Raw genomic sequence first — 11,628 nt, forward strand, 5'->3', positions numbered from 1 at the left:
CAACAGGATCTAAAATTATATAATAATTCAAGCTGTATTCTATGGAGAGAAGGACAGAGACACAAAATACAGCAAAATATACAAAGCAGTGAATCCCAGGATGGCAGGATTATTTAATAAATCACTCCTTAAGCACTTACATTTTTCATATAGTTTCTATAATAAATATTTTGTTTTATAACAAACATGTTATAATACTCAGTTTTCAAAAGAAATAAATGCAAGTTTGTTTTTATTTTTTTAATGTTTTTTATTGTGGTAAAAATCACATAATATAAAACATACTATTTTAGCCATATTTAATTGTACAGCTCTGTGGCACCAAGTACGTTCACTTTATTGTGCAACCGTCACCATCTCCATCTCCCAGATTTTCCACCTTCGTAAACTGAAACTCTGTCCCCATTAAACACTAAGTCCCCACCCCCCACCCCCAGCCCCAGCCCCTGGCATCTACCAACATACTTTCTTAACCCTGTGAATTTGTCTGCTCTAGCTATTTCGCCTAAGTGGAATCAAACTATGTTTGTCTTCACCTAGTCTATATTGGAATGCGTCTTCAAGGTTTAAGTTCATACATATCCTTGTACGCTCATTTTTAAGTCCCTGCCCACGGTGAACTAAAACGACCGGGAGGAGCACGCAGGAGGCGCATGTGTGTGTGCAGTCTCCGCCCTGGGACGCCCCGCGTGCAGGGCTGTCCTCCCAGGAGGTGGGTATGGGTGGGGAAACTCTGGTTCTGTGGGTCAGGAGACTGGGCTCTGGACCCAGTGCTAAGTTGCCCTGCCATTTGCCAGACCTTCTCCGGAGCAGAGCCTCCCATGTGAGATAGAGGTCAACACCCACTCTTTAAGGAATCCTTTCAGGGCTCCCGGGGGAGGGCCCACTTGGTCAGCACCAGGCCCCAGAACAATGGAGGGTGTGAGGCTGTTTATTGTTTGAAGTCAGCGGAATTAGCAGAGACTTCAGCTCACTCAATACCTAAGATCCAGCCACCCTCCAGAAACCCAGCCTTCTCCAAGTGACACAAATTGTTCTCAAATCTCTTATTAGCGATGCTCTTAACTGTTGAAAGATCGCAGGCCATGGGGCAGACAAAGCCCAGAGACTCCGGAGGGCAGCGGTGGCAGCTTCCAGAACAGGCAGCCTCACAGGCTGCAGATGGGGGGTGGTGGGGTGGGTGGTTCCCTGGGCGTCTGGGGAGGACGTACAGCTCGGCCAATCGTGCTGAGACGCACGGGACACCGCGAGCTGGACAGCTGACCGGCCTTGCCTCCCCTTGCCCTACAGTGGAGAGCACTCAGCCCATTTTATAGACTTTTTTAAAAAAAATTATTTTATTGAAGTTTAGCTGATTTACAGTGTGTGAATTTCTGTGTATAGCAAAGGGATTCAGTTATATATATATATATGTATGTATATATATATATAATATCCTATTTCAGATTCCTCATTATGGTTTATCACAGAATATTGAATATCATTCCCTGGGCTCTACAGTAGGACCTTGTTGTTTATCTATCATGAAATAGTTTGTGTCTGCTAATCCCAAGCTCCCAGTCCTTCCCTCCTCTACCTTCCTCACCCTTGGCAACCACAAGTCCCATTTTACAGACTTTTTTAAAGAGAGTTCAGAAAGATGACAAAGCTCTGCAAAAAGCATCACCCATTCATCCTTCGGCTTCCCAGGTGTCTCAGTGGTAAAGAATCCGCCTGCCGATGCAGGAGACGCACGTTCAGTCCTTGAGTAGAGAAGAGCCCCTGGAGAAGGAAATGGCAGCCCACTGCAGTATGCTTGCCTGGAAAAATCCCATGGACAGAGGAGATTGGTAGGCTACAGTTCTTGGGGTCGCAAAGACTCGGTCACGACGTGACTGAATATCTGAGCACAGCACAGAGCATGCATCCACCTATTTAAAGATACTTGCTGAAGCTGTATGTGTTGGGCACTGTTCTAGGTGCTTGAGGATATGATGTCAAACCCAATAGACAAAAATAGTTGACGTCAAGGAGCTTACATTTTCTGGGTGAGTGCAAACTCAAGACGTGATGTCAGGCGGTGTTGAGTAACAGGCAGGAAGGAGGTGAGGGTCGGAGGCGGAGAGCTGAGGGGACAGCTTGGCCAACATGGTGTGTGCTCCGCTCGCATCCCTCTTGTGTGTGAATTTCGTGGGTGGGCTGCTTCGGCGTTGTTTTTTGGTGGTGACTCTCTGTAGCTGTGCCGGCTGTCTAAGAAAAAATTATTTTTGACCAAAACCTGATAATAATAATAACTCCCACATCTTGGGTATCTGGAGAAACTGGGGAAGCTGATGATTAACAGCCCTTCTGGGATCAGAGATCAGCTCCAAGTGTGACCTTAATTAAATTTCATAACTGCTCTATGCTTCAGTATCTGCATGTGAAAAATGGATTCACAGTGGTGCCTCTCTCCTCTGGTTGGTGTGAGAAGATGTTTATAGACAGGAGCCCCGCCTGTGCTCTTTGCTTTTTGTTGTGATGACTTTGGAAGGCTGTGGAAAACTCTGGGCTGGTCTTTCATGAACGTAGAGTGTTGCCTTGTGTAATCCTCCCAGAGCTGAGATTTCCCAATTGATGGGACCCAGAAGGTGTGGGGGATTCCTCCTTTGGATTCGCAGAGAGGTGGGATCCAGCTCCTGGACTCCAGGGCTACTGGAAGCTCAGCTCCACAGGAACCACAGTGTGTCTGTCCCCCTGCCATCTCGTAGAGAAACCAGAGCTCAGAGTCCTCCCTGTCCCAGGGTCAGAATGTCAGAGGGTCCCTGAGCCACCCAGGGGTCCTGCTGCGTGTCCAAGCCTGCCCCACTTTCCTTGTGCCTCAGCCTCAAGGTTTTTCCCAGCAAAGACCGGCTTGGTATTTCCAGAAAACATTCTTCTCTTCCTTAAGAACAGAGCCCAGTTTATCACAAATCAGAAGCTCAGGGGTCAGGCCCTGGAAAGTATGGAGGAGGGGATTGGTGGTCTTACTTTTGGTGGTGGAAGGGGATGGAGGCAGCACACCCATAGGCCCACTCTTGCTTTATGGGAGAGAAACTGGGCTTGAGAAAGGAAAAGTGACTCAGTCTCACAGAGAGCGGCAGGGCTGGCTGGGGCTGCATCTCAGAAATTCTCCTAAATAACAGAGTTCCATCTTGCAACTTGGTATTGCCCGCCTGGCTCCCCAGCCCTGACCACCTGTGGAGCCAGACCACCTGGGTTCATATCTGACCTCTGTGCCTCACTTACCCCATCAGTAAAATGGACACAAAAGTGATGCCTGCACGGTAGGGTCATCGCCACAGTGAACTGAATGAAGCCACGTGAGATTTCCCAAACAGTGCTTGACTTGCCAGATATTCTGTGTTAACATTCATTAATGGTTGTTGTTGTTCAGTCGCTAAGCGATGTCTGATTCTTTGCAACCCCGTGGACCGTAACACACCGGGCTCCCCTGTCCTTCACTATCTCCCCGAGTTTCCGCAAATTCACGTCCACTGAGTCAGTGATGGGTTGCAATTTACAAAGCAGTGAGGGTCAGTGAGACATCAGAATTACTTCAAACAAATAACTGGAATGTATGCTTCAAAGTCATCAAGACTTGATCATTTTTTTTAAGAAGATTTTAGAAGTTTTGTCAGAACTGTTTTCAGAAGACATTTTTGTATTCTGTTTTCTCGATGCGTTTACTAAGAAAGAGAAAGCTGTGTGCCAAGACCAGGGATTCTTGTGCAAGTCAGGGTCTCGGCTCAGAAACTGTTCAGAGCCGTCCAGTTCATTCTCTTGGTTTTGCCAGTGGGGTGGGGTTGGAGAGAGAAGCCGAGGGGTGGGGGTGGGGCACACAGGTTAACGAGGAAGGGACTCCTTCATGGTCCTTCAGGCAGACCACCTCAGGGGACCGAGCAGAGTCAGAGCACCTGGTGCGTCTGCCTCACCAGGCCTCAACCTGAGTGTCTGACCAGTGGAGGTGATGCTTCTGTATAGATGAGGTGGCCCCTGGACCACTACAGGCTTTCACCCAATGTGGGTGTGGAATAAGGACAGACAGACCTCTGAAGTCCCCAGCATGCCAAGTGCAAGCTCATGAAGGAAGTTAGCGTATAAATTGAGGCTCCAATCAGGGGTCTCAGCCACTGACCATCCACCTGACTGCCTGGGAGCAGGTAGAACGTGCTGAAGCCGGATTCCACTCCCAGCGCAACCCCCTCCGAGTCTCTGGGGTGGGGTCAGGCATACGTACCATCGGAGCTCTTGGGGACCAGAAAGGACAGGCAGGGCTGGGACCAGCAGGAGATAGAGTCTCTGGGGCAGACGTGAGCCAAATGGTGAAAGGGAGAAAGACGCGAGACCCCTGCCGCCTGCCCCCAGCTCCCCTTCCCCCGGCCTCTCTCATCTCCACCTCCTGCCCTCCCCGCTTATCTTCAGCTTCTCAGCTGCCGCTCCACAGGTCTCCGAGGCTTTCTCCTCCTGTCCATCTGTTCCCCCTCCCCTACCAGTCTCCTCTCCCCTCCTGTGTCCCAGGCCAGCCATACAGCCAGTCCTGCGATACCGCCTCCTTCCTGGCCTTTGGTCCAGGCTTTGATGCCAGAGGTGTAAGGTTGCTGCAGCCTCGGAGGGAATGGGAACTAAGCTCCCGAGGAGTTGCTTTTACTGGGTCACCGAAGCAGCAGCAGCGTGGGAGGCTTTGCTAAAGCAGAGAGTGCCTGGAATCCCCCTCCTTGGGGCATGTGGGAACACAGGCGGCCTTGCCTGCCCCACTGGGGCTTCCAGGCCACGCTGAGAACCTCCGTCCCAAGACATGTTCAGCCGGACCCTCTGTCCAAGCCGGACAAGGACCTAGGAGGTTCAGTGCAGTCCCACTGGGCTGCAGGATGCATGGTGGTTTGAAGCGTCTGCTAAGAAGCAGGGCAACAATGCCTGCCCAAGAGTGATGGAGGTGACATGCGGAGAGCCCCCAGGAACTGCAGGGGCCGTGGGCCTGTCCTCGTCCCCCTTAGTGCTTCCCCAGTCACGCGCAGGACGTGCACACTTGCTGCCTGCAGCGCTGTCCGGCACAGCTCCACAGGAAGGAACCAGGCTGGGTATTGAAGTGGGCACGAGCTGGAAGGCGTACTGTTCATTGTCTGTGTTGGGAAAGGGGAGACAATTTCCCAGCAAGGGCCTGGGGCAGATGAGGTCTTAGGAGGGGAATCTGTGGAGCTTGCGTCGCTTGGAGGCGAGACGTGGCTGAAATGCAGGAGATAAAGCAGAGCGGGGCTGTTGGTCACTGGGTCTGGGTGCTGAGTCAGTTGACATCAAAAACAAAGTGAATAAAATTCCCAACCTGCATTTTCAAAGCACCTTTCAGTCCCCCCTGCTGTGGGCTGGATGCTCTAAGCCCACTTTGTTTTCTTTCTTATTTTCTTCTTATTATTTTACTTATTTGTGTTTCTCCGCTGTGTCGAATGGCATGTGGGATCTTAGTCCGCCGACAAGGGATCAAACCCGAATCCCCTGCAGTGAAAGCACAGAGTTTTAACCACTGCACCACCAGGGAAGTCCCTCTGAGACCACATTTAGGGGCGAAGCAAGAAAAGCCCTTAGTGATTCCAGGACCTGAGTTCACATGCACGCTGTGCAGCCACTTTCTCAGGGCTGCTCTGAGCTGCTTCTCAGGGGTCCCTGGAAGGGCTTTAGGAGGACACGGTGACCCTTAAGCAAGGCAAGAGTCGCAGTGCTAGGATGTGCCCCAGCCTTTTCACAGAAGGAGAAAATGTCCAGAAATAAAAGACGGGCTCCTGGTCATGCAGAGAGTGGGGGCACAGGCCCCATCGCCATCTCCCTGACCCCCCGAGAGACCCCCAACCCTGGCTCCCAGGTGGTGGGCACACACACACACACACACACCTCTGGCAGTGGGAACGCACAAATGCCTGAGACGCCACCGGGTGTGCGGAAGGGGTGGGATCTTATATTCCAAATGATTTTTTTTCTTTTGAATGTAGACATCTGGCGTCCTATAAATAAAATTGAAAATGTAAATATTGTAAAACTCATTAGAGAGTGGTTTTCAGTTTGCCGAGAGCATGGGTCAGCTGCGACCCCACTGTGCCGTGGTGGGAAAGCCACCCCACACGCCGGCGTTCCCAGCACCGCACGTCGTCCCGGTATCCCCTGGCTGGCCAAGTGAAGCTGAGCCTGACGAATAAACATTAAAACGTGGGTCGGTTGTCTCCTATTTATTAACTAGTTTTCAAGAACTACCTAAAAACCTTTCTGCTTTCATTTAATACACAGGAAAAAAAATACTTCATGAAGGGAGAATATCACATTTTCTGTCGTAAGAACATGGGTTCCGGTGCACACCGGTCGAGCCCCAAGACGTGCACTCAGCCAGATTCCTAATATCAGGTTTACAGCACTCTTCAAAAGACGTTTTCTGTCCGAGACACATTAAACAAGCTTTATTTAATAACACTCGATTTGACTTATCCAATTTAAACATTTGCTCTGATCAGCGACCATTTGATCCTGCCTTCGTTTCAGGCGGCAGAATAATTTCTCTGGGTTATTTTTCTTTGGTGCAAGGTTGATCCCGGAGGCAGAATAACTCCTCTCGAATTCTCTGTGTTTCTCTAATTCGTGCTGCGAGTGGAAAGGGATAGAGCCATAAAAAGCCTGTGCTGAAAGCTGCTTTTATAATGTTTATGTTGCTCGTCCTCACGTCTGTCTGGCTAAAGACAGGCGATATCATTTAAAAGACCCCTCCTAGCCCGATAATTAGGAGAGACTTTTTCTTAACTTGGAGCATCAGAACGTAAAGAAACTCTCACCTTGGTGATTTTGCAGGAATATATTTTGCCATCTGCCATCTACTTGCCCCTACTCAGGGATTTTTATAACAGTGGAGTATACCAACCTAATGGTCATCCATTAAAAGTCAAGGAATTTAAGACAGTGATGGGGGAGAGAGAGTTTAATATCTTAATTCACTCTGTTTTAAAAGAGGAAATGCCACTTTGATTCTACAGTCTCAGGGGTTATTTCATATAGCTCTTTAGATTACTGCTATTACTCCTGTTATGATTTTACTATCATGATATTAAAGCACAAACCGTCTTTTTTTAGGGTCCATCTTTGCATGCCACCCTCTACAAATATCCAGCTCGAAGCCAGTAGCCCTGACTCCCGCCTGTAGGTATGGTAAAGTCATTCATAAGGACAGAAACCTCTGACAGCTCCACTCCCCCAGAGCAGCACAGGGTAAGTTGGCCAGCAGGGAGGGTGGGAGCCCCCCTGGCCGTTATCTGAGCGACCTCCGGCAGGCATCTGCTCCCAGGCTGGGAGGGGGTCTTTGTCGGTGAAAGGAGCGTTTGCAGGGCCAGCCAGCGCCTGCTTTATGGACCCGGCCGGTGGGAGGGTGCACCCCGCCCAGCCTGCATCCAGGCCTGAAGTGTTTACCCCTGGGGTGATTTACATCACCCAGGTGTTCATTCGGGAAACATCTCGGCTCCAAGCTGACACGGTGATTGCCCTGGAGTTGGAGACTTCGGCATTCTTCTGTTCATAACGGTCTGGGGGCCAAAGAGATTTTTTAAAACAGAAAGTCCTGGCCCAGAGTGGTTCGCGTCCTGGGGTTTTCACACAGGAGGGCTGAGGGACGTCTGAGCCCGGTGCCCCTCACCCTTCCCCGGGTGGAGGAAATTCCCATTGCCCAGACTGCGGCCCTCCCCACCCTCCTGCAGACCCCTGTCCTCCGCAGACCGCTCTGGCCTTTCTGTAGCTGCAGACACACCACGCCAGGCTTCCCCATGGCTGTATTAGCATCCCCGGGCTCCCCAAGCCAAAAGTGTTCTCCTCAGTCAAGATGCGGGAGACGCGGGTCTCTGGGAACACAGACGTGTCCTGGAGAAAGACTGGGGCTGGTGTGCGTTTGTTCCTTGCGGATCCATCTCTGCTGGTGCTGACGTTTTGAAGACTCGCTCTGTAGGCACTCCTTTCACACCAGAAGCCTTTTCTGTGCTTGCTGCTCACATTTTGAGGCAGGTGGTGCCGTCGCCGTTTTGACCTATGTTTGCACTGAGGGTTCCTAACGCCTGTACCGGGGTAGCCTCGTACCATCCGAACACCAAATTAAAATAAGCCCCGAGGAATCGAGATTTTGTTTGCTTGTCAAAAGCACATATTTAAAATGTTGTTTTATCGAACCCATCCCACTCCTATTTTGAAAGAGTTGGGACATATATTACATATCCGTTTTTACACTTGTATCCATTATTTCTCCAGCCATTGCTGATAACTGATGAGGAAGAAAATAAGTGTATTTCTGCCGCATGGAAATATATATTTGTGTAGGAGACCAGCAAGGACAATTATAGGGAAATTGAGAATGCTTCTTGTCTTTGTTTTCATTTTTACAAATACCTCTTTCACTGGTCCAGAGAATGCTCAGTTGATTCTTAGAGCTGGTCTCAATTCAGCTGTTTCTCTCTCTCCTTGACGACGTGTCTCCCAAATCCATCATTTTGCCTCTTTATACAACCTCAGATAGAAAGCATTTGGTCAAACGCTGGGGGCCATCAGATATGGGTTAGCAAGTGATAGAATTCCTTCTGCTCTGACCTCTATGTTTAAGAGTCTTTTTAGCCAGTGATTTGAGTACTAACAAATTCACAGAAGCACTCACATTTCTCCTATCTGTACCCATTTCTTCTAAATTATAGATATGTAAACCTCCCCAACATAGAAAAAGATCACTGATGTGCTGTGCTAAACTGGGAGACATTTTCACCACCAGCAACTGTTTAAAATTCCCACCCCTGGAGTGAGGGGAAAAAAAATCCATCAATAAAACAAACTTTGATTTCCAAACGTCAGGCTAAATGACCACGGACCCGCTTGGGAAAAGGTTGTTCTCTGTGACGGTTCACAGCCTAATATTGAGAACAGTGGAAAATATCACACTGACCATAAGAAAAAGAAGCCAATGTGTAAAAGAACTAATTTTGCCGTCGCTATGGATCTCTTGATGGTGTGCACTTGTGAATCTCTGTTCTGAATCTAAGATGCCTCAACACACGCCTGTTTGTGAATGTGGGCACATGGAAAGATGCATGTCCACAGTCTGTTTTAACAAACTGCCTGAGAATGCTGAATTCTACACACACTCTGCATGGCACCAATGCCACTAAGAGAACAATGTAACTGAACTACCAAACTCATTTATTTTAAACTCCGCTGGAACAGCTCCCTCAAAGCAGGTGAGTATCAAAAGATTTTTTTTTTTAAATTCTAAATAACAAGAGAGAGAAAACTAAATGTCATTCTATGAAGTCTGAACGTTAAAATGTTAAGAGAGAGTTAACCAGGGTCTGGTAAATGGCTAAACAGATTAGTAGCCTTACTTTTTAACATATAAACATCTGAAACCCGTTTCCTGTTTAAGAAGAAGGGAAAAAAAAGTCTAGGTGGATGACCTCGGGCACTTTTTTTTGATTAACAAATGTGAATTGTACATCATGGTGGAAAAAAAAAAAATGGCCCACGCTTGGTGGTCTTTCTCCAGTCTGTATACGGGACAGAGAGAGAAAAAATACAAAAATAAACGTTACCTTCTCACTTTCCGGGTGGGCAATGCCATTTCTGCAGTGGCGTCCAGGGCTCTGGCAAATGTTAAGGCTGTCACTGCGGACGGAATCCCTGTGGTCTGTGAGCCTCCGGAGAGTCCGAAGAAAAACATTCTCCGCATACTTGCTGGCGGGTCCTATCTCCAGGCCCTGGCCCGGCCCTGCAGGCTCGTGTCACCGGGCCGGCCGCTGGGACATGCTCATCTGACCCCGCGCCTCCCTCGCGGCCGGACCTGCAGCGGGGTGCCAGCCGGCCCGGTTCACCGCTGCAACCCAGAGGACACACAGAGTGGAGTCTCAGCCTCCAGGACCAAGCGCCAGCTGCAGTCTGTTCAGCCGAAAAGAGCTTAGCGGTTCTGACACATTCTGACAAGATACATTTTATAGGGTTTGTGCTAAAATTTGATATTGGAAGTTGGGATTCCAATTTTATGTCTCGGATAATAACAATAGCAGCTGGGACCTTTAAGAAATGTGTGTATTCCTCCCATTAAGAGTCACATAATAAAAACTATTTATGTCAAACACCTTATAAGGGAAAGATTTAGCCTGAATGTCAATATAACATATAATACTTTTTTATATTCAGGTTAAAAAAAAATCTGGGAAAAAATCCGTTATCAATGTTACCTATTAGTTTTGACTTGGAAACAGTGGATATGTGGTGGTTTTAAAAATCTAAGGTTGGCGTCTTCTTGCTTTAATTTGCAAAGTCATTGAAGCGCCTCTTTTTGGTATTATTTCTGTATATATTAGAAGGAAAAAAAACAAATGCTGATACATCTTTTTTTTCTTCAAGTCCTTCTGATGAAAAGACACAAAAAAGGGCACAGTTTTATGTGGCTTGATTTAATTTTGATAATTTCCAAGCCTGCAATAAAAAGAGTCACTGGCCCTTAATCATCGGTGCTGTTTTTGTTCTCGGAGAGCAGCTGTGGCTTCGGGTCCAGGCTGGCGGCCTGAGCTCTCAGATTCTGCTGGACAAACGGGGCAGCAGCTCAGATGCACTTCTTCCTCGGGAAAGGAATCTTGACATCTCGGCTCAAGGCAACGTCTGCAGCCAGATTTCAAAGGTGCTTCCACTCGACTCTGTCCTCCCTGGGGTCATCACACCGACGTGCTCCCAGGGGAATGAGCCTACTGCCAAACTGACAAGGATTCTCGCTGGGGCCGGTCACTTAGAATTGACTGAGCGGCCCTGCTAGGCTGGCTAGTTAGGAAACCCCAGCTTCCTTCTTATCTCGTCTGCTCAGACGAAGAGCAGAACCTGATTGGGATGAGAAGAGAACCCCAATTAGCAAAGCCAAGAGACGGCCACCCCTCCTGCACCCGCATGCCTGGGTCAGGTCTGCGTGGTTTTCTTGGACTCATGGACTCGTGTGAGCGCGGGTTAAAGAGAAAAGCCCATGGCGGCGGGAACCATCATCCAGGCTAGCTGAGCCCCGACCCTGGCCCCCAGCGCCTCCTTGACAGGATGGCACCCCTGTCCGTGGAAGGATGAAGAGCCCACGGGGACCAGTGCAGAGCCCCCTGCTCCTCAGGTCCTGTTGGAACCAGCTGACACCAGCCTAAACTCGGCCAAATGCCAGCTGAATTTCTTTTGTTATTAAGTCACAACTTGAATGTAACAGCCCCTGAGCGAACACAATCTTAAAAAATAACTTCCTACAAAGCCTCTCCCTTCTCTTCTTTGTCAGAAAGTTGCTTCAGCCTAAATAGAAGCCATTTCCCTTTTCCTTTTAAAGGAGAGGGTCACCAAGTGTCCCCTGGGGTCCTCTGCCAGCTTCACTCTCCAGTACCAGCACTTACAAAGGCCATTGCCCCTGGCTTGGTGGCCATATTCCACGTGCTGGTTTTATGCTGGCTTCACGGCTGCCATCAGAGAGAAGTGTGCTCCCAGCCAGGACTGCAAGGGCATCTGAAAGACATGGTGGACATTTGAAATTAAAAACATGCGAGTCCAGAGGACCCTGCAGACACTTGGAACACCAGCTTCACCCACCTCATCTCAGGGACCCTCACGGTG

General features: G+C 48.9%; 1 long non-coding RNA gene across 1 annotated transcript; it reads right to left on the reverse strand.

Annotated features, from left to right (window-relative positions):
* Positions 1-6,200: 6,200 nt before the first annotated feature.
* LOC120873180 lies at positions 6,201-9,810 on the reverse strand. Its single transcript, XR_005723399.1, has 2 exons — positions 9,588-9,810; positions 6,201-8,518 (listed from the first exon to the last, which is right to left on the reverse strand). It is a non-coding gene; the product is annotated as an uncharacterized LOC120873180 (long non-coding RNA).
* Positions 9,811-11,628: the final 1,818 nt, after the last annotated feature.

The sequence above is a fragment of the Oryx dammah genome, unplaced genomic scaffold (genome assembly GCF_014754425.2).
Source record: "Oryx dammah isolate SB20612 unplaced genomic scaffold, SCBI_Odam_1.1 HiC_scaffold_13, whole genome shotgun sequence".
NCBI classification, from domain to species: Eukaryota; Metazoa; Chordata; class Mammalia; order Artiodactyla; family Bovidae; genus Oryx; species Oryx dammah.